This window comes from Lithobates pipiens, unplaced genomic scaffold (genome assembly GCF_037356315.1).
Source record: "Lithobates pipiens isolate NorthernLeopardFrog02 unplaced genomic scaffold, aLitPip1_a1.2 Scaffold_8, whole genome shotgun sequence".
Taxonomy (NCBI): domain Eukaryota; kingdom Metazoa; phylum Chordata; class Amphibia; order Anura; family Ranidae; genus Lithobates; species Lithobates pipiens.
Genome location: NW_027507903.1, coordinates 193,779,879 through 193,804,707, shown reverse-complemented (window position 1 = coordinate 193,804,707; position 24,829 = coordinate 193,779,879). Strand labels below are relative to the sequence as shown.

The following is a 24,829-nucleotide window of genomic DNA, read 5'->3' as shown; positions in this document are numbered from 1 at the left end:
TCCCCACAACACAATGCTGCCACCACCATGTTTCACGGTGGGGATGGTGTGTTCAGGGTGATGTGCAGTGTTAGTTTTCCGGCACACAAAGCGTTTTGCTTTTAGGCCAAAAAAATACATTTTGGTCTCATCTGACCAGAGCACCTTCTTCCACATGTTTCCTGTGTCCCCCAAATTGGCTTCTCACAAACTGCAAATGGGAATTCTTATGGCTTTCTTTCAATAATGTCTGTCTTTTTGCCACTTTTCCATAAAGGCCAGATTTGTAGAGTACACGACTGATTGTTGTCCTGTGGACAGATTCTCCCACCTGAGCTGTGGATCTCTGCAGCTCCTCCAGAGTAACCATGGGCCTCTTGGCTGCTTCTCTGATTTATGCTCCCCTTGGGCAGCCTGTCAGTTTAGGTGGACGGCCATGTCTTAGTAGGTTTGCAGTTGTACCATATGCTTTCTGTTTTCGGATGATGGATTGAACAGTACTCTGTAAAATGTTCAGCTTGGGATATTTTTTTTTCCAACTTAACCTTGCTTTAAACCTCTATACAACTTTATCCCTGGCCTGTCTGATCTGTTCCTTGGCTTTCATGATGCCGTTTGTGCACTAAGGTTCTCTAACAAACCTCTGAGGGCTTCACAGAACAGCTGTATATATACTATGAGCTAAAATTACCCACAGGTGGACTCTATTTACTAATTAGGTGACTTCTGATGGCAATTGGTTCCACTATATTTTAGTTAAGGGTATCACAGTAAAGAGGGCTGAATACAAATGCATGCCACACTTTTCAGTTATTTGTAAAATATTTTGAAAACCATTTATCGTTTTCCTTCAACTTCACAGTTACAGTGGGGGGGGGGGGGGGGACATTTAATGGTAGGTTTAGTTTAACAGGAAGTTGAGAAAAGAGATGGCTGTCAAAGAGACAGCAAATATGTACATGAAAGGAGGGTTTTCAAGTAAACTTATATTGGATAGTAGAGCTGCACAATTAATCGTCAAGAATCGTTATCATGATCTTGACTAAAGTGTTTCACAATTCTTTCTATGCAAATAATTCTCTGCTCTTCTGAAGCCACAGCCTTCAAAAGAAAGGAAAAGAAAAACCAGGCAGTTTGCCAAGAATCAAAACATTCTTTATCAGTTGAACTTAAGTATAAACATTGTAACAATTTGTCAGTGGAATAGACTGTGTGTAAGTGAAACAAGTTTAACAACTTAAACGCTAAACCTTTTTCTGACATTTGTTGGTTTCAAGTTAAAGAGGAGGGCCAGTTAAAAAAAAAAAAAAAAGTCAGCAGCTGCAAACACTGCAGCTGCTGACTTAATAAACACGCTTACCTGTCCAGGGCGCCCGCGATGTCGGCCGCCCAAGGCCGACCCGTCCCTCGGCTCTCGGGTTTCGGCGCCGCCATTCCCTCTAAGGGAAACAGGCAGCGGAGCCTTACGGCTTCACTGCCCGTTTCCTACTGCGCATGCGCGAGTCCCGCAGCGCTTTCTGAATGGGACGCGCTGTGTTCTGGAACACACAGTTCCCAGAACACAGCGCGACCCATTACCCAGAAGACGCCGCGACGAAGACAGAAGATCTCCGCGGAGGAGGAAGAGGAAGATTAGGATAAAGTGCCTAGCAACAGGCATTTCTGGTAAGTAAAAAAAAAAAATTTTTTTTTCATTTTATTTTTTTTAGATTTTTGTCATTTTTAACATTTTTTGCTTTTCAGGGTGGCCCTCCACTTTAATATCTTTTTGCTAGAAAATTACTTGGAACCTCCAAACATATTATATATATATATATTTTTAGTAGACACCCTAGAGAAAATGGTGGTTGTTGCAATATTTTATGTCACACTATATTTGAGCAGTGGTCTTTTCAAATGCAATTTATTTATTTTTGTTGAAAAAATTACTTTAATGAAGTAAAAAAAAAACTAAACCAGTACAGATATTCCCCCCCCCCCTTTTTTTTATTTATTTATTTTTTTGTATAATGTGAAAGATTTTACATTGCGAGAATCATGATCTTTTTATTCAAAGCAAAAAAAAAATTGTGATTCTCATTTTGGCCAGAATCGGGCAGCTCTATTGGATAGTGAAAAATAATTGTTTGTAATGCTATTACAACTCTGAGCCCACCTGACATAATTGCCAATGTATTTACTTGATCAAGGCAGGCCAGATGCAACGCTAGTCATTGACATGATTTAAATTGAAGTACAGTAATGTTTTTTTTTTATTTTATTTTTTTGCAAGCTGCTGCATCTGGGCTGCTTGGGTGGAGGAAATATGTCTGCATTATGCTGAACGGATTCAGCTAGTCTGTGTGCAAGAGCCCTTAAACTGTAGAATGGTGAGCTAATCCTAAGAGCACACACACAAAATCAATAAATGGAATTATGTGGAGTTCTTGTGTGTGACACAGTATAATGCTTGTTATGCTGTTCTGTAAAAGCAAACACATTATTGGTCATCGATTCATCAAACCTTTTGCCGGTCCATGGTTGTTTCTGGAATTGTTTCGTCTTAGAATACAGACTTTCTTCTGTTAATAACTTGATGTAAAATTAAACCTGTAAATGGTACACTCAAAGTAATATTAAAGTCCTTTTAATAATTAAAAAAAAAAAGTCATGCCTGCTCTGTGCAACAATTGCACAAAAAACACTCTTCTGGCAATCCCCAGCTGGTGCTGTCAATTTTTTTTTTTTTCCATGCTCCGGAGGCTACCTTAGCAAGCCATGTGCCACGAAGGCACCAGTGCGTGCACACTCATGAGCTGGGCTGTATGCGTCCATAGACACACGCATAGCAAGTAAGCCACGTCCCCGCTCCCCCATCACGGTGCTGCAGCTGAGATACTAAAGCAGTTACAGAAGCCATGTTAGTGTTTAGGGACAGATGGACTTATGCCTAGTACACACAATGAGAAAATTGAACAAAAAATTACCGCTTTCAGAGAAACTTTCCGATAATCTGATTTGTTAGTATACCGCTTTTGAGTGCTGATCACGACATTCAAAATTATCCGAAAGGACAAGCACTAAAAATGTTCTACAATACCAGAACAGACGATTGCTTGCTCAGAAACAAAATACATTACATCATCATGGGAAGCGGTTTGCTGTCTTACGAGAATTTTTGTTACTCTTGTAATCTATTTTGTTTTCGATATGAGACTAGCCAGCAAAAAAAAAGTTGCTCACTCGTCAAATATTCTTAGTCCATTCACACAGGAGCAACTTTGGATCCGAAGTCGTCCCAAGTTGCCTCAAGTCGCGCAACATGATAAAATCAATGTGAATGAGAGCCGTCTTAGTGCCGGTTCACACAGGGGCGACTCAGATCCGACCAAGTCGCCCCAAGTCACCTCAGGTCGCACAACATGTAGAAATCAATGTAAGTGAATGAGAGCTGTCTTAATGCACACTATTGAAGTCGCTCCGACTTCAGAAAAGGTTCCTGTACTACTTCAATCCGACTTGTAGGCGACTGGTACCCATTGATTTCAATGGAGGTCGCCTCCAAGTCGGATCTCTGTCTATACAGAGGCGACTCTCAGAGAATTATCAGCTCTCAAACGGAGTTCCCCCCTGAGAGCTCATTCTCTGATTGGCCATGGCAAGTCGCCTGGCCTGGGGCGACTTAAAGTAGTGTTGTAAGTCAGGTCCAAGTCACGTCAAGTCACTTCAAGTCACGTCGTGTTGCCCCTGTGTGAACCGAGCCTTTGTCTATGAGGTTTAGAAAAGATAGGTGGGTGTTTTTTTTTACCTTGAAGCAGTAAGCAAAAAACATTTACACTTTAAAACCATTTGCTAGACACAGTGAAATACACTTGCCTAGCTCCCACTGGTTTTCATGCCAACATTTGCGCTCCAGGCTTATCTTATCCGAGAACCTTTCTTACTACGGGGACCTAGCATTTTTCCTAAAGTGTTACTCCACTTTTTCTGAAAAGAAAATATAGGAAAAACACAAGCCATATTCCACTGAATATTATTAAAAAATACTTTTCCTTTTTAAAATGGCAGAACTACCAATTCTCTAAAATCCAATGCAATATGGCAACATGGGGCCTTCTGTACACAGTTAGGTGTACATGACATTTCCAGAAATGTAAAGTCAGGTTTTAGGCATCCTCTGCAACAGGAATCATTTTTGGTGAGTAGCTCGCTAATGTTTAGTTACTTCTAAACCGATGAAGACACTGCAACATTTCTCATAGCAATCACATAAGTGCATTCGATTTAAAGAGGAACTGCAGTCTGCTCACATAATTTTGTAATAAAAACGTCTTTGCCATTCTGAAGCTTCCCTCCAACCACTTTGCATATTTTATATATACTGTGATTCTGTACTTGTCAAATATGCTGCAGAAATCTCCCTCCACTGAGTTTGGCTGCAACCATTTTAGCTGTGGGCAGCTGAAGCTGCTGCCTGTTCACTTCCTGGATTTACACAGGGTCACACCTCCAGCTCTGCAGTTCTTATTGGCCCTCTTATGACTCCCCCCCCCCCTTTCCTGGCAAACTCTGAGTGAGGAAGAGCTATGCATGATGTCATAAGCCTAGGCTATTAAGAGAAAAGAAGTAGGCTGTATAGGGTATCTACTGGCAGAAAAAAGTTTAACTATCCAAAGTTAAAACAACAAGGGCAGAAGATTTAATAGATGGAAAGATGATAAAACTACTGAAGGTCCACTTTAAAATGAGTCGCTCCCATTCAGAAATGGTATCCAAAGACAAAAAATAGAACAAAATGGGTTTTCTTCAGAGCAGAAACAGGTAGAAATCTGCAACAACACTCAGTAGGGATTGTGCTTTGTTGAGGGGAAAAAAAAAAAAAAGTTCAGGTACTCTTAACCCAATTTTATGCAGACCAGTGAGTCCCAAATAGAACCATCATACTTAAAGCAGCCTTTTTCAACCAGAGTGCCTTCTGGATCCTTCTGGTTTAGGGTGCATGCATGTGCACCCCCAACACTCCCCCCCCCCCCCCCCCCGCGATGCCCATGGTGATTGTAGTAAGTCCTGGCCTTTGATTCAAGGGCAAGAATCTGCTAATGATTGTACACAGTACAGTGACAATGTATGGTCACTGGTTTTAACAGCTGAGTCAGCAGATAATCTCTCCACATGTTTATATAAAAGTATCGCCTACTCTCAGCGGGAGAGATCATGGGGGGGTGAATCGAGATCACGTTTTTTTTTAACGATTAATCGTGCAGCTCTAGCAAAGTGTCATTTCTTGTCACAAAATATTTACAAAAATGTGAGGGATGTATTCACTTTTGTGCGATACTGTGTATGTGTATATGTGTGTATATATATTATTCTATAGTGTATGTGTGCTCATAAGTTTACATACCCTGGCAGAGTTTGATTTCTTGGCCATTTTTCAGAGAATATGAATGATAACACAAAAACTTTTTTCTTTCACTCATGGTTAGTGTTTGGCTGAAGCCATTTATTAATCAACTGTGTTTACTCTTTTTAAAGCATAACAGAAATTACCCAAATGACACTGATCAAAAGTTTACATACCCCAGTTCTTAATACCGTGTATTGCTGCCTTTAACATCAATGACAGCTTGTCTTTTGTAAGATTTGTGGATGAGGCTCTTTATCTTCTCAGATACAAGACAAGAGGATGACAGAACCAGTGATGGCACCACTATTTATATTAATTAATACAGACCCAATGCCACTCACCCTTATCAGGTGTTGCTGCCATAGCCAAGCAAACTAGACTGAAAGAAAAGGTGGGGGAGACCTCAGATGAGGGAAACCCCAAGAGGTAAAGCGGCTACTAAGGCAATAAAGGGCAATACTAGAGTCTGGTGAAAATATACAAAAGTTTATTCAATGTAAAGAATAAAAACATAGCTCAGAATTCTGATAAATTGGGTTACATCTACACTAGTTATAGTTTATAAAGTCCCAAACTGCTGAAATAGTGTGGCCTACAGACATGTAAACACAACTAACTAAACAAAAGGTCCAGACACCAAATTGCCATACACACAGGTCGTCAGTGGTAAATACCGCTTAAAGCGGAGTTCTGCTTCTGCTTAGGAAAAAAGAAAGTTAATGCCAGAAGTAGATTATATATATATATATATATGTGTGTGTGTGTGTGTATATGTGTAATAAATAATATATATATATTCAGTAGCTAGCAATGCCAAGAGGTGCTGACTGCAATAGAGCAGAGTCTCACTTGATGAACAAATTGTATACACAGGAAAAAGGTTGGGACTTTAAATGAGGTGTAGGATGTGTAAGTCCAATGCCTTGATCCTTAATATGCGAGACAAAAAGGAGATTTGTGACTTTAAATGAAGCATGTACTTGGACAAAAAACGTACTGTGGGTCTGTAATGTGTTTTTATTAATATATACTGATAAGGTAAAACCACAATGCAGGTATGGTAAGTAAAGCTATGACATAAGATATAATATGTACACATAGTGGGCATACCATTTCACCTCCATGCTATGTTACTATCAACATCTATATTGCACATGATGTAACACAAAACATTATTGTCAGAATGTAACATAGTCAGACATAGTTTGTATAAAATATATAAATATAATCGTATATGATGTAACTGTGGCATCAGAGAAATCTTGACTCGTTTCATGGATATGTCCACTCATCAGGACCATATGCAACAGGGATATCTATGAAGTGTGTGTATGTATTAAAAAATAAAAAATAAATATATATATATATATATATATATATATATATATGAACATCAGTCTGGTATAAAATGAGTAAACCTCCTCATCTACCAAAAATCACAAAGATGGACAGTGGCTGTAGCATGTGATGTTAAGGTGGACTGAGAACATCACATCTCGTGGGAGCGGAGGCAGGAATATACAAAGGCTTGACATTAGCTGATGTTAAAGGGTAAAGTGTGTCGGGGAGTGTATTCCCCATGTGAGAAGAAGTGATGAAGTATAACTCCTCAACAAGGACCTATGGGAACAAATTTGGAAATATGTATGAGTATACCATTGATCATTATATGAGTATAAACAGTGTTGAACCCAGTAGAGGTCCTGGAAAGTGATGGGGGGGAAAAAAAAAAAAAAAAGTGGTGAGCCCATGTGTAAACATAAATCCTGAGATAAGTGTAAACCTAAAAGCTGAAATTTGCTCATAAAACAAGAGAACAAGGGAGTGGAAAATAGGAAGGAACTGACCATCAGAGTAGATACCACAAACCAATGTAAGGCTACCATGATGCTGCCTAAAAACCGCACCAGCAAACAAAAAATCCAACTGGTGTGTGAAACCCCTGAGGTAGCAGGCCAAAGTGAAAGCTTGCTTACCGTAGGGGGGGTGTATAATACCGCCAACGTCATGCTGGCATATGTAGAGGGGGAGGTGCCGGCACCTGAGCGGAATAACCACTCAGCAGTTGGCACCAAAAAGACCCCCTCATACTTATTACTGATGGATGATTACAGATCATCGGCGTGATGTTGTCAATACTGACGTCACCCGCACAACACCAGAGGCGTGGTGTCGACGCACAGTGGCACGTCTGCCCGATCACCTTGCAGAGGCATGATGGGAGGGGGAGGCCAACGGTTTGCATTGCAGCTCCCACGACATAAAGAAACACAGTATACACCACACGACCGCCCAATCAACACAAAAATACAACACTGTCCAGAATGTAGGAAAATGAGCTGTGAACAGCCATGTGTGTAGTAGTGTAAGCAGCACTCAAAGGGTGCCAGAATGTTGCTAAGTACCGTATTTATCGGCGTATAACACGCACCCCAAGTTTAGGAGGGAATTTTAAGGAAAAAAAACAAACTTACATTTAAATGCCCATCAATGCAGCCTTATCATTGTCCATCTGCAGCCTTGTCCACCATTACAGCCTTGTCAGTTTTATTTTATTTTTTTTAAATGATGCCGCCAAGATACAGAGCCGGATGTCCTGTGTATCTCGGTGGCGCGGGGTAGTTCTCTGCAACTTTTGGCCACCGAGAACAGCTGGAAGCCGCCGAGAATGGCCTAAAGGCCACCTAGAGGCTCAGAATTGCGGGGGATCAGCGTATAACATTTTTCCTGCTTTTAAGGGGGGAAAACGTGCGTGTTATACGTCGATAAATACGGTAATTCTATGTTCACACATGAGTAGCAAATGTGAGATAAAATGATGTCAGAGTTTGCTGTCCATCCCTGAATTGATATACACAGGAAAAAGGTTGGGACTTTAAATTAGGTGTAGGACGTTTTGAGTCCAATGCCTCCATCCCTAATGTTATGTTACTATGTGTACATACTATGTCTTATGTTATAGTTTTACTTACCATACTTGCATTGTGGTTTTACCTTATCTGTATTAGTATATGTTAATAAAAACACTTTACACACCCACAGTGCGTTTTTGCGTATAAGTACATGCTTCATTTAACCACTTCAATACAGGACATTTATACACCTTTCCTTCTTAGACCAATTTTTAGCTTTCAGTGCTCACACTTTGAATGCCAATTACTCAGTCATGCAACACTGTACCCAAACAACTTTTTTTTTTCATACAAATAAATAGTACCCTGTTGGCCTGGTGACAGGTACTCGGGTACCCTGTTGGCCTGGTGACAGGTACTCGGGTACCCTGTTGGCCTAGTGACAGGTACTCGGGTACCCTGTTGGCCTGGTGACAGGTAGGTACTTGGGTACTCAGATGGGCAGTGACAGGTACTCAGGTACTCGTGTACTCAGATGAACCGTGATGGGTATTTGGGTACTCGGATGGGCTGTGACGGGTACTCGCGTTCTCTGATGGGTGGTGACAGGTACTCTTTATTGGGGGGGGGGGGGGGGTTGCAATCATTGTGTGTTGTGTACTGTAAGCAGTAACGATATGTTACCGCAATCTCCTTCTCACACATGATCGGTGTGTGAGGAGGAGAACCCGGTAACATCTTGTTAGAGGTTTGTTTACATTCTGTGACCGGCTGTGGTTGGACACAGCCAGTCACGTTGAAAGAGCCTGTGTGAGAGACTTCAACGTGAATATCCACTACTTTTCTACTTCTTACTGTAGTAGGATATGGTTGAAGTCTCCCCATGATGGTAGTTTGAGAATATAAATCCCCTTTACTTTTAGGCCATCTGTTTATCCTTCATGGAATTGTGTGAAATGTTTCGCTACTGGGTTTTTTCCTGATCTTTTTCAGGCTCTCCTATCCTAACTTTTAGGGGCCTCTTGGTTTTGCCAATGTACATCTTGGACATGGGCAGGGGATCATATAGATTACCCGCAGTTTATTAGATCCCTGATTTCAAACTGATTCTGTCCAAAAGCATCCGTAAAGATACTAGTCCTATCTACAAAGGGGCAGATTTGGCACTTTGTGCAGGGGAACATCTTACTACAGGGGTAATTCCAAGTGTTTTTCAAGGACTTTACATACGGCTTCCCATTGGGCTCCCTAAGTAGTTATTAGTCTTACAGTGCCAGGTTCTGGTTGTTTTCCTGTCTTAGCAATGGAATCTGTAGAGAGTAAACTTTCCCTACTTCGTGTAGGGGCTCTGCGTTTTGCATGCTGGATCTGTTTATAGCCTAGCATGTGTTACATTCTTTTGCTGGTACTGCCTCTGCTTTGTACTGTAAGCTATGAGTGACAAAGGGACCAGGAACTTCTCCTAAGGGGTTAATGGTATACAACAAATTAAAACCCCTTCCAAAAGACTGTCTGTCTGTCTGTCTTCCTCCCCTAAGAGGTAAAAAGAAAAATACGGTCAGTCCGATGAGTCGTCAAGTCAGATGAGTCGTCAAGGGTAGAACACTTCTGTCCCTGTGTAGTTCATACAAACAGGTTTTTTTCTTCTACCATTTAAAAGATTATTGCTATGTTGTCTCTCCATAGTAGGACTAAACATAGCAGATTCCCATTTAGTCCTCTGAGCCCTTTTGTTGTGGTGAAGGAGGCTGGGGATCAGGTAGATCTTTACAAATATTGGAAGATACTTATTTTTCCTCTTCAGAGGATCCTATCAGGGAAGGAGTAGCCGCACAAGTCAGGTGTTTTGTCTACTCCTTTACTTAACCTTTTTGTTGCCTGCAGCTCTTGAGGTATCTACCTCTAATAGGGTTCATTTGAACCTCCCCCCACCTGGGGATGTTTTTCCTATTCATGCATAGCTATGTATTTTGAATGGGAACATTGCTATGAAAGAAAGGAGGGGGGGGTTCCAGCTATTAATGTTGCAATCACCTCAGTGAGCAGAGTCTCACATGTCCAGTGGATAATGCACTGATAAATTATCAAGTAACTTAAGGTTGGATTTTTCTTTTAAAGACAAGATGTCTTTGCAGTTCTGGCTGCAATTGGAGTAGCTCAGTCCTTTAACACTTTAACGTCTGCGCCACTATTTTGGTGGAGCACATTTTGAGTCACGCCAATGCATTGGAATATGGACTCCAAGGGGTTAAGGAACAGGTGTGAGATATCTGAAAGTCCTGCCTGATCAGCAGGCCCGGCAAGGGGCTGGTGTATTTGACGGACTGTGTCTCACAGATGCTATGAAGGACACGGTCGTTTAAGCCCTATGGCTTATATTTGGACTAGTGCATTTTTGCAGTGGTCTGTGGCTGAAATATTAATCAGCCAAAACACCAGGTGAAAACCCTTAGGCAGTCTCCAAAAGGGATAAAGCTCTCTTTACCAATAAAAGGAGGTTCAGACAGTTCTCCTTTAATCGTGCAGCCTCTCCTATGCCTTAGTTCCTAGGGGCAGAAAGCCCATAAAGCAAAATGCTAAGGCCTTCTCATGAAGGAGCACCCCCACTCTTTCGGGTGAGGCTTTTCTCAAAGTCTGGCAGGAACAATGTTAAGAGCAGAGGGATTACTGCAATTATTTTTTTTCTCTAGGTTACATCTAGAGTTTCAAGAGCCCAGATGGCCCGGTCGGCTTTCGATCTGAGGATCCGGGGTTCGGGTCCTGTTTGGGTGCTGCCTGTGGGGTCCTTGGGGCTGCTGGTGCTACAGTCTTTATGCAAGAGTGTCCGTCTCCTCAAAGAATGCTTCTAAGTTTCCAGAGGAAAAAAAAAAGAGAAGTCTCTTTCTGGCCTCTGGATCAGCTGTTATCCCAGTCGGTGATATCAGAGATTCCCTTAGTAGAACAGGGTGTTTTTTTTTTTTGTTTAGTTTTTTTGGGCGCAAACCTTTTAAGGTCTCAGAGCCAAACAGAGAGGTAAGACCCATTCTAGATCTGAATCGGCACTTGGAACACCCGTTCCTTTCATAATTCGATTGGCTGTGTCCATCCTGCAAGGAGGGGAGTTGTATATCTCCATGTGCCAAAGTTTCCCGCTTACCAGAAATTTCTGTGGTTTGAAATATAAAATTATTTTTTCAATCGTGGCACTGCCATCCGGCTTAGCCACAGCACTACGAGTATCCTGAAAGATTCTGGCACCTCCTTTAGCCAGGTTAAGGGCTCAAGGCATAACGGTCCTAGCCTATTAAAAGGATCTACTTTTAATAGATCATTCAGTCTCAGGTCTAATCTCTGATCTCAGCTGTAGATATCTGAAATCTCTAGGTTGGATTCTCGGCCTAGGAAGATTCTCCTTAAAACCATCAAGGCGGTTACTTGGGGGCTGGTTATAGATACCATACAGAAGAAGGTATTCTTACCCCAGACGTGAATTAGTTCCATTGTAGGACTAATTCAGCTTATCTGGATAAAGGAAAATTCCTTCATTCGGCTGCAGGAGTTTTTTTAGGGTAAATGGTGGCCTCCTTCTGGGGGCCGTCCCTTACGCGCAGTTTTATTCAAAGACTGCTTCAAGACACCATCCTGTCGGTCTAGAATAAAGAGAATTCAGGCCTTGTTAGTTTCCAATACGCTTGGCTCCCAACATAGGTCAGAGCCTAAATTGGTGGTTATCTATCTAGCAGGAGGGAAAATCTTTATCCTGCAAGATGTTAACAGATGCCAGCCTTCTAGGTTGGGGAACAGCCCTGGAAGAAGATTCTGTCCAGGGGAGATGGTCCAGGTTAGAGGACCTTGCCTATCAATTTTGTTGGAAGTTTCAGGCAGTACATCTGCCCATAGAATCTTGGCGGTCAGATTACGGGACTGTCCTGACAGGATTCAGTCTGACAGCCACGGCGGTGGCTTTCATTGATCACCAGGGGAGGCACGAGAAGTCGTGCAGCCCAAAAAAGAGGTGAATGATGTTCTAGCTTTGGCAGAACACAACACTCCTTGCCTATCGGCAATTTTAATATTTCAGGCGTACTACTTGAGACGCCAACAGTTATTTCCGGGAGAATGATCTCTTCACCCCGACATCTTCCTAGCAATATGTCAGATGGGGTACTCCCGACATGGACCTATTCACGTCCAGATTCATTAATAAGGTCGACAACTTTGTCAAACAAGAGTCCGCTAGCAGGCGGAAAGATGCATTAGTCTTCCCAGGGGAGGATCAGCTATCACTGATCTATGCATTCCCTCCAGCTCTGCTACTTCCGCGCCTCCTCCGTAAGATTAAGCAGGAACAGAAGATCTTAATTTATCGAGATCATAAAGAGGGCAGTAGAAGTCCTTTGGACTCTGTCATTATAGCCAGACCTTCTTGCACAAGGGCCGGTATTTCATCCTACTTTACTGACAAGGAGTTTAACAGGTTTTCCTGTTGAATCCCACTCTATAAAAGAACGTGGGTAATCTCCTTCAGTAGTGTCTAATTTAACTAATGCCAGGAAGCCGGCTTCCAGAAACACTTACTATAGAATCTGGAAGGCATAGGTTTCTTGGTATGGATCCAGGGGTTGGCCCCCCCAGGGAGTATGTCAATAGGCAGGATTCCTGCATATGGGATCTGAAATGAAGCTGGCTTTGACTTTTATCAAGAGCCAGATCCAGGCCGTGTCAATGTTATTTCCTATGGCCTCTTGCTTCCCACTCTTGGTGCATAGCTTATTCAGGGGGTAACACGGTTTATCCCCCTATCAAGGCACCTTTAAATCCTTAGGATTTAAAATTGGTCTTTTCGGCTTTGCTGAATCAGCCATTTGAACCTTACGAGAAATTCTCTTGGTTCATTGACAAGAAAGATAATCTTTTTTGCTTGCCATTTCTTCTGCTAGACAACTATCATAACTAATGACTCTGTCTTGTAAGAGCCATATTTCATCATGTATAGGGATGTCCTCATCCTGAATTCTTACCAAAAGTGGTAACAGGTTTTTATTTAAACCAAGATATTATTCTTCCTTCTTTCTCCCCAGAAGCCTTAATCTGGGGAAGAGAAAGCCCTACAGTCTCTTGATGTAGTAAGAGCGATCAGAATCTATGTAAAGGCGACCACTCAGGTTCGCAAAACACAGGTTTTGTTTGTACTGCCCAGAGGGTCCAAGATATGGACAGGCAGCGTCAAGATCTACTATTTTCCAAATGGGTTTGTCAAGTGATTGATCAAGCTTCAGCTTAAAGAAGAAAATTCTTCCTTATATTAAAAGCACACTCATCCAGGGCGATTAGTGCCTCTTGAGTGGTGCATCATCAGGCCTCTATGGCTCAGATCTGTAAGACCGCAACTTGGTCTTCGGTGCATATGTTTATCTGATGATTATCAAATCGATATTAAAGGTCATGAGGATATTGCCTTTGGGCACATCATACATTATGAGTCATCTGGTCTCCTGTTTCATTGATTTAACCCATATAACCCACATAGTTATTACTATGGCTTTGTGTCCCCTGATGTACATCAAAGAAAAGGATTTTACATGTAAGCTGTTTTAAAAATCCTATTTTTCCACTTCTTGATTAGAGTTCGAACACTGCTGATTGGCATTACATTGCCTTTCCTGTTTTATACAGTTTAACTACCTTTTCCTGTGGATCCTTTGACAATTCTTTTGCTTTCCCCATGACTCAGAATCCAGAAACGTCAGTGCAGCACTGGATAAACGATGCAAGGGTCTGTCAGGAGTTCAGAAACTCATTGACGTTTTATACACTAATTACAAGCAAACAGATCACAGGTGAGGATGGTTACCTTTTTAATAGCCATTCAAACCCCTTTGTGTCAACTTTAGAGCTGCCACGACGCGTCGACGTAATCGACTACGTTGACTAAGAAAATACGTCGACGTGCGTGCAGGGCGTCGATGCGTCAGTGGGGGCAGTGCTTAGCATTTACCGCTCCCCTCCGTGCCGCCGTCCCCCTCTCTTCTCCCCCTCCGTGCCGCCGTCCCCCTCTCTTCTCCCCCTCCATGCCGCCGTCCCTAGGGGTGCAACGGATCGCCACCGATCCGTGCGCACATGCCGCGATCCGCGGTCTCGGCCTTAGGAGAGGCCGCGGCTTCGGCCTAGCTCCGAAGCGGCGGCCATCTTTCTACACCCAGGTGTTTACAATGTGATCGCTCCGATGACATGACGCCGGTTTCTCTCTCCCCTCTCTGTACTGATCTGTGCAGTGGAGGGGAGAGGTCGGATGGATGCAGCCATCCCTCCATACCCTGCCAATGCAATACTCTGCCCTGCCCTACCGTGCCATGCTCTACTCTGCCCTACCGTGCCATGCTCTACTCTGCCCTACCGTGCCATGCTCTACTCTGCCCTACCGTGCCATGCTCTACTCTGCCCTACCGTGCCATGCTCTACTCTGCCCTACCGTGCCATGCTCTACTCTGCCCTACCGTGCCATGCTCTACTCTGCCCTACCGTGCCATGCTCTACTCTGCCCTACCGTGCCATGCTCTACTCTGCCCTACCGTGCTCTGCCATGCCATGCTCTACTCTGCCCTGCCCTACCATGCCATGCTCTACTCTGCCCTGCCCTACCATGCCATGCTCTACTCTGCCCTGCCCTACCATGCCATGCCCTGCCCTGCCATACTCTGCCCTGCCCTGCCATACTCTGCCCTGCCCTGCCATACTCTGCCCTGCCCTGCCATACTCTGCCCTGCCCTGCCATACTCTGCCCTGCCCTGCCATACTCTGCCCTGCCCTGCCATACTCTGCCCTGCCCTGCCATACTCTGCCCTGCCCTGCCATACTCTGCCCTGCCCTGCCATACTCTGCCCTGCCCTGCCATACTCTGCCCTGCCCTGCCATACTCTGCCCTGCCCTGCCATACTCTGCCCTGCCCTGCCCTGCCATACTCTGCCCTGCCATACTCTGCCCTGCCCTGTCATACTCTGCTCTGCCCTGCCCTGCCCTGCTATACTCTGCCCTGCAATACTATGCTATACTCTGCCCTGCCCTGCAATGCCCGCCAATACTCTGCCCTGCCCTGCAATGCATAGCTAATCAAAAAAAAACACTAGATTCATTAAAAAATAAAAATAGAAAAAATAATCGGATAGTCGTTGACTAATCGAAGAAATAATCGATAGATTAGTCGACAGACAAATTAATCGTTAGTTGCAGCTCCAGTCAACTTGTGTGCATGTTATCAGGCCAAAATCATCAGGGTCATTTGGTGTTAATCCGTTTTGGTTAAAAGTAGTTTAAATAGATCTTACACTCACAATTAAAATTAGATTATACAGGCAGAGAAAACAAATCAGTGTTCAGATACTCGTGGTTTAAGTTCCATAGAGCGGCAGCGACCTCACCGGAAGTTCCAAAGTTCTAGCTAACACATTTCACCCTCCTCGGAAGCCTCTTCAGAGGTCTGCAAAAAAAAAAAAAAAAAATATATATATATATATATATATATATATATATATATATATATATATATATATATATATATATATATATATATATATATATATATATATATATATATATATATATATTTATAATCGTATTTTCCGGCGTATAAGACGACCTTTTGCATGTAAAAAAATTGGCCAAAAAGCAGGGGTCGTCTTATACCCCGGGTCAGCCCGTCGGATGCCGGCTGGGTGTTCGGTAATACTGTATGTAGCTTCGGCTACATACAGTATATACCGCTGAGCCAATCCTGGTGAGCGATGTATTCAAATGAATACAAAGCCTGCTCGGATTGGAGTAACGACCTCTGCCAATCCGAGCAGGCTACTCTGTAGCCTGCTCTGATTGGCTTGGAGAGTCAGAGCGGCGCGGGCTGATGATGTTACAGCCTCTGCCAATCCAAGCAGGCTTTGTATTCATTAATAGAATACATCGCTCGCCGTGATTGGCTCCAGCAAATGCAGGAAGAAGGAAGAAATATGAAGCCTCGGAAGCCTCGAAAGCCGGGTCGTCTTATACAATAAGTACAGTTTTAAAAGCGTTTTTGTCCTGTAGGTTTAGGGGGTCGTCTTATATGCCGGGTCGCCTTATACACCGGCAAATACGGTATATATATATAATAATAAAAAATATATTTTCCTGAATAGTAATTTGTATTTATAGGTTTTGAATTTTAACGAGAGTCAAGGCATTTGTTTTCTTTTTGGAGAAGTAAAATAAGGGAGGTTGCTAACCCTCATCTGTGTCCCATTGAAACTTTAGTCAACACCGAAAGTGAGAGGAAATTCCTGTAAAGTGAGACAATCCTGGGGTGTCATCCGAACTAGTGTCCCTATTGGAAGATTTCTCCTCCTATTCCTGTTCTGGAGTCAACCCAAATTTTGGGGTTTTCTTTTACCTTCACTTTTGGCCATTATGGTAAACAGGACAATTAGAGAGTGGAATCTGCTTAATGCGTGCACAGACCCTCACCAGTTGTAATCTACACACTCTGGCAGCTAAACGGGGGGAATGGGTAAAAAGGTTGAAGGAGCATGTTATCCAGCAAAACTGAAGGGCAAATTGCAACTTCACTAAAAGCATGCCATAGGATGCAGATGTTATGCATTTCTAGGACTCGGTGTAAACTTGCAGATCGTCTCTTACTGTAAAACATGGGACCAAAAAAAATCACTTTTTAAATAAATCTACTTCATTGAGTTATGTTAGGTTGATTGATTTATTTATTGATATGCATTTTTCCTTTTATTCTAGAATCCCAATTCTAACAACCAACCAAGTGATCCCTCAGCTGGTGATTTCATTGATAATTGTGGACATGAGGACAGTGATTATCTTGATGATCAATGTCAGAGTAAGGTATGTTGAATTTTAAGAATTGTATATTACATTTGTCAGTTATATTTAGGACAGGCAGCAAATGCTTCTATAATACTTCCTTTCTTGTTCTGTGAGGGCCACAGGGTCCAGTGGCATTTGTCATATTGCCACACAAAAAAAACAAAAAACACGTGACCAGTTGCTGGCTTATGTAGCTTTCCATATTGGTATATCATTCGCAATAACTGAAGTGGATGCAAACCCTCGCATATATCCAGTGAAGTAAAAGATGATACACAGGAATGAAACAAATCTCCCTAAATTTTACATGTATATCTGCTGTCTTCAACTTGCTTTATTCTTTAGAATTTTTTCATCGGGTTAGAATTTTCACTTCCTTATTCAGCAATGGGAGTATAGTCTTGGCTTACACTGGGAGAAAGCTGATTGGAGGAAAGGAACACATCCCCACTCCACATGGGTAGAAGGAAGATCCTTTCAGAGATGTGCTGTTACAAGACAAGCTCTCTCCTAATTTATAGCAACCTCCCACACACACATTTTCGGCTGCTTTTATCTCCTGTCTCAGAGAACATGCTGATAACAGAAGAACAAAACTGCAGACACACAGGGGACTTAGTGCTTCAGAGAGAGATAAGAAAACACTACAGAAATATGTTTAGGTCAAATTTCATGAATTGGGTTTAAGTAAATTTTTTTACCCGAACTTCACTGGACTGGACGAATTCAGGGTCTTCCTGAATTGGGACCTTTTAGGCATTGGGTTTCGTTTGTGATACTTTCCAAACCTCTGTGTACTGTTAGAGTGGCTCCTAGATTCAGAGCCATGGTCTTTTTTGTGATCTAGTCTTTAAAGACTCATGAAAAAGTTAGCTGTCTCGGCTGAGCACCAAGAGCGACCTCATTTAACAGAAACTTTCAATGTCATTTTTACCCTCTCCAGCTCACGATCCATTAAGGTCGATCTCCAGGTCCTGACATTGAACGTGTGGAATATTGTTCCATGCTTGAGTTCTTCAATTATATAGGATTTTATGGGCCAAATTGCAATTTCAGTTGCTGCTTCTATCTGATGAGAAGTCTCAAATCTTGCCAGATGAAGTTGTCCCTGAGGAGTCAGTCAAGTACCATAGCGTTCAGGCTCTGAGACTATGTTCACTCTTATTTAAGCACAGCTGGTCAAATTAAGGATGGAGGTGCCGCCTGCAGCTTCTTTTAGCGCTGCTACCGATCTGGAGGCCCTAAGACCACTAAAACTTTCCAATGCCCACTTTTTCCCCCCAAATGTTTTGCATGCAGAAGTGAATTGTCCTGCTGCTGATCCAGCAATGTGTCTGATAAAGCTGATATGACCTCTGTAGATGTACCAGTATTTAAGAATCCTATAGTTTTGGAGACTTGCTGACTCCGCATTTTATATCTGCATACAATGCAGCAGGGGAGAGGACGGTCCTCCCCAGAGACACACTGAAAGCCCACATTGCTGTTATTCCTAAAGAAGGAAAAGACCCACTACACCAGGGATATGCAATTAGCGGACCTCCAGCTGTTGCAGAACTACAATTCCCATGAGACATAGCAAGACTCTGACAGCCACAAGCATGACACCCAGAGGCAGAGGCATGATGAGACTTGTAGTTTTGCAACAGCTGGGGGTCCGCTAATTGCATATCCCTGCACTACACTGTCAAAACTACAGACCAACATCCCTATTAAATGTGGACTTAGGATTTTTGTGAAAAAAAAATTTCTATGCGCCTGATAAATCTGTTCCCATTATTGATCCATTCCGACCAAGTACGATTTGTCCCAACAAGAGAGGCATGTGACAACACGACGAAAGCGATTAATCTAATCCAGGTGGAGAGAACACAAGATCCCACTGCTACTACTATCGACGGACGCCGAGAAGGCGTTTGATAGAGTGAGCTGGCCTTTCCTATTTGAAACCCTAAGATGCATAGGATTGAAAGAACGAATGATGAACTGGATTTACGCTATTTTTTCTTGTACATCAATCAAGGTCAAAGGCTATATTTCCTCAACATTTAAAATATCAAATGGGACGAGACAGGGGTGTCCTTGGTCTAGACGCCCCCCTATCCCCAAAAGTAGCAGCCTTCGCTGATGACCTCCTTTTTGACAAAACCCCTAGTGTCCATCTCAAACCTGCTCAAGGAACTAAAGACATGAGAGATTATTACAATACCGCATTAACTACCAGAAGTCAGAAGCACTCAATGTTAGTCTGCCATCCTCATTAATTACACTACTCCGATTGTTTTTTTATAAATGGGCCACTTCACATATTAAATATTTGGAAATCCTTTTACAAGGAAAGACAGAAGACATTTTTCCTCTCAATTTCCCTCCTCTCTTGACAGTGATAAAAAAAAAAGAGATCTGAAGGAATAGCAACATGGCCTTCTACTTTCTCAAAAAAAATAAAATAAAAAAGAAAACATGGCCTCTTTTACTTGGTTTGGGCGCTGTAGCATAGTGAAAATGAATATTATGCCCAGACTCTTATATAATTTTCAAGCACTTCCAATACAAATCCCTATCGCTTTCTTAAAAGCAGTAAATAGTGATAACCCACTTCGTTTGGGCTAGTAAACCTCCACGATTGGCACAAACAATACTCCGACTTCCAAAATTGGTGGCATTGCCCTCCCAGACGCCTTTCTCTACCACTCAGCTTGTCATCTAACCCATATACTGGACTGGAGCACACACGAAACCTTGAAACAGTGGGTACAAATAGAAAACTCTTTGATGGGGGTCCAATTGGACCAACTTCCCTGGGGCCATCAACCTTTGCCGAAACCGGTATTATCCCACCCCACCGTAGGGGTGACAATCCGGACTGCTTGTAAAGTTTTCTGAGACCTGTCGCTCCCTCCTCCACTCACCCCAGTAGTAGGCAACTCCGCGTTCACTCCGGGACTTAGGGATTCTAGATTCCAAGACCTGAAATCAACTGAGAGATCGCAGGCTAGACACAGGCTTTCTCATTGACGGACATTGGAAAACTAGACAACAAATCATAGAGGACCCAGCATTACAGGGACTTTACTTCTGGCAGAAGATCCACCAGCTGTCCCACTAAATTAGCTCATTCAGGAGGCAACTAACCCCCTTTGAGTTGCTCTGCCTAGACTGGTCACCACTGAGGCACGCAATCTCTCTAACATACCAGTTACTGGTGTCTCCACAGCCGGACGTTAGACCTCCTAAAGCCTCATACACACAATCAGAGTTTATACAAACTTTCCCGTGGACTTTTGTACAAAGGGAGTTGGCCCTGAACTTGTTAAGCATACACACGATCTGACTTTTTCAGCCAACTTTTACCAAATCACGTGGTTTTTCTGTTCTTTACCGCCACCTTTGGTCAACTTCTGTATTGTTGTCTGATCTTTTGCATTGGTTCTGAGCATGCGTGTTTGTAAAGTCCGATCGTTTTCTGTACGTGATCAGACTTTGCTCATTTGTCCGATGAAGCGTACACACGGTCGGATGTTGCCTTAAAACGGCTAATTTGCATGTTTTCTGTCAAAAAGTCTGATCATGTGTACGGGCCTTTACATTGACAGATGGGAGCGAGATCTGGCACTAGAATTCACAGACAAGCAGTTCGAGCGGATCACCTTTTTTTCCTCACAAGACTTCCATATGTGCGAGACACCAAGAAGCGGGATACAAAGTGCTGTCCCGTTGGTATTACATACCAGTAAAGATCCACAAGATGTTCCCCCAGACCACGGACCTGTGTTGGAGATGTGCGGAGGAAGTTGAAACACCATGTTTTCTGGTCATGCAGGTTGATACGGCCCTTTTGGACAGAGGTGCTCGGCATTGTCCAGAAGTTCACGGATCGTGTGGTGCTGGAATCCTTTGAGTTCTTTCTTCTGCATCACCACAAGATCCCAATGAAGAGCTACAGGAAATCTATATTGCCATTCTTGCTCACAGCAGCAAAAGTCTGCATCCTACTGTGTTAGAAACAGACCCAGCTGCCGACGGCTGTATGGTTGAAAAGGGTACGCAATGTGGCCACGAAAAAAGGTCTAAATGAGAAATTCTCCAAAATTTTTTATTTCTGGCACAAGTTTATCTACTCTGAAGAATACGGACAGCTAGTAAACTGACCCCCTTAAAGGGAAAAAAACTGCAAAACTCCCCAGATGAACTGGATGTGACCGGACAGGGGGTATTAACCCCTTCTCCTCCCCCCCCCCCCCCACTTTTTTTTTTCTTCACCACCCCTTTCTCCTTTCCTCCTCTCTCTCTCTCTTCAACACTATATGTTTGTTTCTTATCCTATCCGATGCTAGCACATCAGATATCGACAATGAGTCTGTAAGAACCGGCTCCAATCCCTTCTCTACTCCCTTTTAAAATATGGCACATGGCGGAAAAATTAAAGGGGTCACGCGGAGTGCGGAAGACTCCTGCCTATTCATTAGACATAAACCCTGCCTCTATCTCGTGAGGGAAATTCAGTGCTCTCATGATCGCATAAAGCGTAGACATAGAGATTTACAGCTTGTATTGTACCCTGTTGAGCTTTCTGTATTTCCGCATGCTCTACCCTGTTAAAAAGAATTTACAAAAAAAAAAATCCAATAAACAGCTGGAGAAACTCTTCAAAACCTTGTTTTCCCTGGCAGGCCCTACACTGCAACCTGCCATGACCATGATATTGGTCTGACAGAATAGACTAAACTTGTGGCACAGTATCCAGCTTTACTCCACACTAACCCTTTATTTGTGGAGTGTGTAGAGTTCATGCAGATGGCCCTGCAGTACTGTGTAGGTGTTTAGTGGATGTCCCTCATATAGGTCTGAAATATTGGGCTGCAGAGCAGGCATGTAGATAGCATTTGCTGCACATGCCTTCAGGGGGTTTATATTTCTTTGGAGCTGCCTTGGACTCCCCCCCCCCCCCCCCCCCCCCCAACAAGGATTTTAGGGGAGTAAGAGTTCTTGTCTACCCAGCAAAAGCTGAGAAAATAACCCCTCCTTTGAGACAGAGAAGTGTTCTATTACTGCACTGCAAACCCTGGGTCCCTTAAACATCCAAACCTGCAGACAAGTACTCTTCAGAATGAAGGGGTCCACCCACTTGGAGGAGTGGGGGGGTGGTGCCTGTTGACCTTTGCAGACATTAAAACTGACAGAAACGCAGTGGCCTGGGTATGAGAGATGGTTTAACAGGCTATTCTGCTCCCAAGCCCCTCCTCACTTCTTGTCTTCCAACCTTTTGGTGTAACTCCCTGCTCAGATTAGCAGCTCTGGTGGTTATTCTGGGGCAAGAAGTTTTCCCCTCCAGTTATTTTGAAAAGGTTCCAAGGATTTTACTCTAACCTTTTTTTTCACAGTTTTAAAACTACCGTATATACTCGAGTATAGGCCGACCCGAATATAAGCCGAGGCCCCCAATTTACCCCCAAAAAACTGGAAAACTTATTGACTCGTGTATAAGCCGAGGGTGAGACATGGCTGTCCATCCCTGTGTGTCCGTCCATCCCTGTGTGTGTGTCCGTCCATCCATCCCTGTGTGTGTGTCCATCCATCCATCCCTGTGTGTGTGTCCGTCCATCCATCCCTGTGTGTGTATCCATCCATCCATCCATCCCTGTGTGTGTGTGTGTGTGTGTATTCATCCATCCATCCATCCCTGTGTGTGTGTGTGTGTGTGTATCCATCCATCCATCCATCCCTGTGTGTGTGTGTGTATCCATCCATCCATCCATCCATCCGTGTGTGTGTGTGTGTGTGTGTGTGTGTGTGTGTGTGTGTGTGTCCGTGCAGCCTTGTGTGTGTGTGTCCAGCCTACCTGTGTCCCAAGCCTCCGTCCCGAGCCGCCGTCGTCCCGAGCCTCCTCTGTCCCGTGCCTCCTCTGTCCCGTGCCTCCTCTGTCCCGTGCCTCCTCTGTCCCGTGCCTCCTCTGTCCCGTGCCTCCTCTGTCCCGTGCCTCCTCTGTCCCGTGCCTCCTCTGTCCCGTGCCTCCTCTGTCCCGTGCCTCCTCTGTCCCGTGCCTCCTCTGTCCCGTGCCTCCTCTGTCCCGTGCCTCCTCTGTCCCGTGCCTCCTCTGTCCCGTGCCTCCTCTGTCCCGTGCCTCCTCTGTCCCGTGCCTCCTCTGTCCCGTGCCTCCTCTGTCCCGTGCCTCCTCTGTCCCGTGCCTCCTCTGTCCCGTGCCTCCTCTGTCCCGTGCCTCCTCTGTCCCGTGCCTCCTCTGTCCCGTGCCTCCTCTGTCCCGTGCCTCCTCTGTCCCGTGCCTCCTCTGTCCCGTGCCTCCTCTGTCCCGTGCCTCCTCTGTCCCGTGCCTCCTCTGTCCCGTGCCTCCTCTGTCCCGTGCCTCCTCTGTCCCGTGCCTCCTCTGTCCCGTGCCTCCTCTGTCCCGTGCCTCCTCTGTCCCGTGCCTCCTCCGTCCCGTGTCGTGCCGATGGATCGCCGCTCCAGGATCGCCGCTCTTCTCGGCGGCCATTCTACAATTCAAAAGCCGCGCCTCCGTCCTCCGCCTGTGATAGGCGGAACACTCAATTTCCCAGCAGCCTGTGTTCCGCCTATCACGGACATCCTCTCATACTCGTCCGTAGTATGAGAATGAACGGATGTCCGTGATAGGCGGAACACTGACTGCTGGGAAATTCAGTGTTCCGCCTATCACAGGCGGAGGCGGAGAAGGAGGCGCGGCTTTTGAATTTTAATGTCCGCCGTCTGTCTGCTCGATACGCTGATCGAGCAGTCAGACAGCGGTGACTCGAGTATAAGCCGAGGGGGCACTTTCAGCCTCAAAAAAGAGGCTGAAAATCTCGGCTTATACTCGAGTATATACGGTAATAGGAGAATACACCCAACCTTGGATCTAAATATCTTTATTCGGTCCCAAAATATCTGCATGGAATGCACCGGGTGTATGATATCCTCCTTTCATTATTTGCATCTCTGAGGTCTACAAAGGACATACTTGCATGTCCCAGTTTTTCCAGCACATCAGTTACTTTGTTTTGCTGTGGGTCCTAGGCACTACAGTTCATGGCCCTGCCATTTGGTCTGTCTTCTACAACCTGTGTATTTACCCAAGATTCTAAGTCTTACCTTGTTAGTTCCTGCTTTATCCCCATTGTGGAATATCTGGATGGCCTTCTGGTGAGGGAGCAAGTAATCTTGGGATGAATTCTGACTTTTTTTTTTTTTACAATCAGGCCAGGATCAAAAATTCACCCTGAGAACTCGAAGACCCCTTTCACAATGAGGCGCTCTTTTACGCAAAAAAAAATGCCTGAAAAGCTCACTAAAAACTATTTCAATTTAAATCATGAAGGCTTTCACACTGGGGCAGTGTGCTGGCGGAGCTGTGAAAAACGCTCCTTTCCATTGAAATGAATGGAAAGCCCCTCAAAAGCACCTGAAAAGCTCTTAAAAAGCTCTGTGTTTTTTCTGGCAGTTTAGAAGTGCCTCGTTGTGAAAGGGACCTTAGGGCAGAGGGTGTGTCGGCTGTAAAGCGCCGCCATTTTTAGTGGCTTTACCGTCAATTTTGCGGCGCTATTTGGCTGATAGGGTGCTTTTACACCTTGCTAGCGGCCGGGAAAGGGTTAAAACCACCGCAAAGCGCTGCTGCTTTTGTTTAGCATCCTGCCAGCGCACCGCTCCAGTCTGTAAGCCCTCAGGGCTTTCACATTGGAGAGAGCAGCAGTTCTTTCAGGGCGCTTTGCATGCGCTATTTTTAGAGCTGTAGCGCCTGCAAAGCGCCCCAGTGTGA

General features: G+C 44.1%; 1 protein-coding gene across 1 annotated transcript in view; it reads left to right on the top strand.

The window, feature by feature from the left end:
* LOC143962741 (transcriptional regulator QRICH1-like) overlaps positions 1–24,829 on the top strand; it is a 101,065-nt gene that overhangs the window by 5,678 nt on the left and 70,558 nt on the right. Inside the window, exon 2 of the mRNA XM_077472142.1 lies at positions 16,972–17,076. The gene's annotated coding sequence lies outside the window, so the exon portion shown is untranslated. The remainder of the gene's footprint in view (positions 1–16,971; positions 17,077–24,829) is intronic.